We start from the raw sequence: 4,909 nt of genomic DNA on the forward strand, positions 1-4,909 counted from the left end.
GCTTAAGCACAGGATACACTTTCAGCAAAAAAAGAGCTTTGGAAAGGTTTGTAACCAACAGCTCCCTCTTGTGTATTAAAGAAACAATAGAAAGCAGCTAAAGAAAAGGCATCTTGTCTGCATAGGTCTGAACATGCGAACATGCAAATTTAACAGAACTTGGAAAGAAATTAGTGCATTGAACCCTGCAGTTTGGTTAGTGGAGACGACACAAGACTGAGCTCCTGACGGTGGCTTGCTGAGTTCACAACTTAGCTCTGCTCTGGGCATATCTGGACATTTGTAGTGGCAGGGTGGAAGCATATTTATGCAATGTAAAAATGTTTTGCAACATTCCCAATCATGTGTATTTCACTTATTTGTCTTAAAGGGAAAAGAACATGGAAAAATGACATTTTAAAATAAAACATTCTAATTCATTTGAATTTTTTACTTAAAAATATATTTTAAAAAATAAATGTTGAAATTCAAAATATTATGTTTTGATGAGTATAGACCCACAAGCTCTTGTTGTCAATAACAAAGACTTGTGATTCTGCAACAGTGCACACAGTATGTTTGAGGAGGTAATAAATACCACAATTTTTCCAATAATTTCTTTGCTTCTGATTCCTTAATGGCCTATTCCTTGCACTGCCAGAGCTCTGCACCTCTTCCTCTGTGAGGTTGTACATGTGGAAATACAGTAAATGATTAATTTTGTGTTTAGCTAAATTTGCTTTTTATTGAAAACATTTTTTTTAATTTGGTTTTATTTCCTTGGGGTATTTTTTTTTTATTCAACTATTATGAGCATAGACAGTAGTGCACTGACTTTTTAGACATAAACTCATTTCTTGTTCACTGCAGTTTTGAAAACATGAGAACAGAGGTTAAAAATTGCACTGAACCTTAAAAGAAAGGATAAACTCAAGGGGTTTTAAGGTCTGATGATTTTTTCCTCCACAGCATGACTTAGCAGAAATCACATAGAGCTGAAACAGTGTGAATAGTAAATATACTTGACTGCCTTTCGAGTGTTTTACAGGTGCCAAAGTTGTTCAGGGCCAGTTCTTCAAGTATGAAGGACAGTGAAAATGAAGATGACTTTGTATTATCACCTGAACTGCTTATTTCAGTCATTTTTATCTAACAAAAACTGATCAATGTACTGGCAAGTAAATAAGAATTGAAATTAGTTGGATATCAGCTATATGTTGATGTCAAATCGGTCAAAGTCCAAAGAAAAGATTTTTAAAGCTGAGGTACTTAAAATGGTGACACTATACCATGTTAGGCTRAGTCTGAGCAGAGCAGCAAGATATGGTGCTTTTTAGTAAAACATACTAATGTATGTGGAATGTACTTTAAGTGAGAGTTGAGCGATGATGGTGAAGTGGATTTTTTAACTGTAATATGCAACTAGATTTCTAGAAAGGTATGATGTTCATACAGACTAAGGAATCTTATGAAAACATCTATCAAAATCTTCAGCAGGGAGGGCTGCATGTTGAAGGACTGTAAAGGTGAAAAGAGTTTTTTCTGTTTTACTACTCAAACAAAAGGAGATGTTATTTCAGAAAAGACCTCATTTTCATCTGCCTGTAATTATATCCTTAACGACAATCTCTAATAATGGCAAAGGCTTGTCTCTGCTAACCACCTCAGAAGAAAAGATTTGAAATTTGCCTCAGCTACTATGCGGAGAAGAAGAAATACACACACCTGATTCTCCTCTACTTTGCAGTTTTCTTCAGTCTTTTCTCTCCGGCTTCCACGTGTGTTCATGAACAAATGAACTGCTTGTACCACCATGGTTCACTAGCATTCCTGGGGAAAGCACATTTTAATTAACACCTGTGCAAGAAATGCTTGCTGTTTGGCAGAATTATTCACAGACAGAAAGTGACACTATACATTTAAAAATTGAAGCCAAACTAATCTAACAGCAAAATGAATCTTTTTTTTCTAGTCTTTGAGAACTATGTTCTAACTTTCCACATAAAGTAAAAAAAAAAAAACAAACACACTAACAAAATTATCTAGCTATGCACAGATGCTTGATGTAGGCTGGAATTCAGAATTCCTCCTGCAAATATTCTGTCATAAGAGAGAAAAAAAGAGAAAAACATTCTGTCAAGGAAGAACTATGCTGAATAACACATGAAACTCAGTCTCACCCTAATTAGGCAGACTGTTCAGTAGGAAACAAAAATTCTTCATATGATTCTCTCTAAAAGATATTTATTGATCTTTAACTGACATTCTAATACTCTTTGCACGGGAAGTTGAATAATGATAGTGATAGGTAAAATTTTATTATTTCACAAACAGAGTGGTTACGCATAGAGATAGAACAATGGATATCAGGAAGAATTTGATAACAGTAACAGTAGCACCAGTAATCTGGAGAAGAGGGTGTTCTTTCTGATTAATTTTTGTTATTCCTTGTAAGTCTAATCAATGATTAACTGGCTAACTCAAGGAAAATGATAATGAAATCAGCAAGTACAAAGGCATATGTAAAGGGGGAAAGGTCAGATCCTTGGTATTGCAAATGAATGCATTGATCTATCTATCATCTAGTCATTCTGAGATTGCTGTGATGGGAGCATTTAGGAGACTGACAAACTAAGCCAGTCTCAAACTTTAAAACGACTCTTTACTGGATTGATGTTCATAAACAATACACACTGCTAATGGTTCGTTCTTAATCACTATCATTCATTATCACCACATATACAAAACAATTGGTCCTTAAAAAACTTATCCTAAATAACCTGTGAGCATACAATACAGTAGAGCTGATGCTGTGTATTTAGCATTGATGGCTATGGTTCTTGGTGGTCCTTAGTCACCAGGGTCAAGGCGATCAGGCTTGAGAGCTTGTTGCAAGGGAAGGAAGCCAGAACCCAAGTAGGTTGTCTTCTTTCTTCCCCATCCTTCTTCACACATAGTTGATGAGTCATGCTCCTTTGTCCCCTCCCCAAAAGAAAGGAAATGATCTCTTCTGCTCTTGACAACTTATTTTGGGGATCAAGACATGTTCCGGTTTTGCTGATTCTGCAGGATTAGTCTGGCTCCACAAGATATTCTTCTTGCCTGCTCCTTGCTCTGCAGGATTATTTTCATCTTATCATGCATCTTTCCCACCCGCTTTGGTGTTCGGTTCTTTGATGACAAGCATCCAAGCATCATTTCTTAGATGAGCTTGATTTTGCCTCTATTTATCAAGGCTTTAAGAAAATGGCCTGAAAGGACAATTTGGGAAACTACAGGCTGGTCAGCCTCACTTCAGTTGCTCAGAAAAATCATGGAGCTAGGTTTCCCGGGACATATATCTGGCCATATGAAGAAGAARGTGATTTGGAACAATCAGCATGGGCATACAGGTTTTGGCAAACTTGTAGTCATCAATTTAAGTAAGGTGGCTGAAGCTGCTAGTATTCTTACCCACTCACCTTGCCTCTGTGACAGATGCGACCCCCTCCTATGGCAGAGATCTCTATGGCAGACACTACAGCAGCCAACACTTAAATGTAAACTGAAATAAAAGCTGTGTCTAAATGAAAACAGCAAAGATCAGAGGGCTAACCTGTACACAGATCGTCTGCTTCAGATGTGTGGTGGATACTTAGTAAAATAACAGCACCTGTCACCTCATTTTAATCCACACCTGCAAATCTTTCAAAGCCTTCAACACTTGAATATTGTGTACCACCGTCCCATGAAATCCACAGCCCTCAGACAGGGGCCCCGGCTCCTCACATGGTTCTGAGAAGGGAATTCACAGACTCCACAAGCTAAGTGGGGAGTCACCAAGCTCAGGCTAGAGGATTGCAGAATAGCATCTCAGTTGTGATGCCTCTTGTGCCATTAGGCACTTAATCTAGATTAGGCCCTTTTTTTTCAGGAGCAAAAAAAAGGAGGTAAGCTCCACTCCATTTCAGGTTCTTTCCCTCACTTGGGAGATTGGAAATCAGTTTTCCTGTTTCCCAACTCTGCCTGATTTACCACAGGAACAGAAAATGAGTATATTGGTGGGGGTCTTCTTTGATCTATTCTTCTGAAGCTGTTTTACTTTGTAAAAATAACTGAATATTTACTGGAGTAGAATTTAAAGCTGATATTCCTGCAGCCAGCATGAGTGTTTTAGTCAGGAGAGTTTAACTTTGATCTTGCATTTTTTCTCTCTGGAGCAAAAAGTGTTTAATGACATATAAAGTGGAACAACTCCAACTCTGAGAATCACCCCTGTGTATCCAATAGATGGGAAACAGAGCATTTAAGACACTTTGCACTTGCATTTGGAGACTAAAGTCCACTATTTCAGCTCTAAACCATGCCTCATGGGAATTTGAAAATAAATTTGCAATTTGAAGACTTTGAATTTGAAAACCTTCCAGGAAAATAGTTTAATCCCTGGTAATTGAGTTGATATAGAGCCAAAAGTCTAGATGTGATGGGTCAACTGGACTGTGCCCTGTAGGACAGGTATGACAGAGAGGGAAATTCTCCGGAGACTTGTGAGAGCGGTTGGTCAAGTCACCGTAAATCCACTGTGTAGCCCGAGCAGCTGGGCAGCACCTGGCTGAGAGTGGCTTTGTCTTTGTGCTGTGCAGAGTCAAGCTTTTTCTTTTAATTTGTATTTGGATACAAAGAGATTTAACGTTGATATTTAAACCTTCCCACTTTGGGAGTCGCAGCGGAGAAAGACCTAAAGAAAGCAGCTTAGCCGGGACAGGACGTCAACCGGAGGGACCCGCCCGCGGGGCATGAAGAAGCAGTTTTATACCTACCGCGGGCTCAGGGGCACGCACAGAGCACGGCACCGGGCCAGGAAAGCGCGGCCGCGGCCTCCCCTTCCTGCCCCTCCGCACGGACCGGCTCCCGGCGCCGAGGAGCTGCCCGTGGGCCGGGGGCGCCGCGG

This window comes from Apteryx rowi, unplaced genomic scaffold, assembly GCF_003343035.1.
Source record: "Apteryx rowi isolate R43461 unplaced genomic scaffold, aptRow1 scaffold_299, whole genome shotgun sequence".
Lineage (NCBI taxonomy): Eukaryota > Metazoa > Chordata > Aves > Apterygiformes > Apterygidae > Apteryx > Apteryx rowi.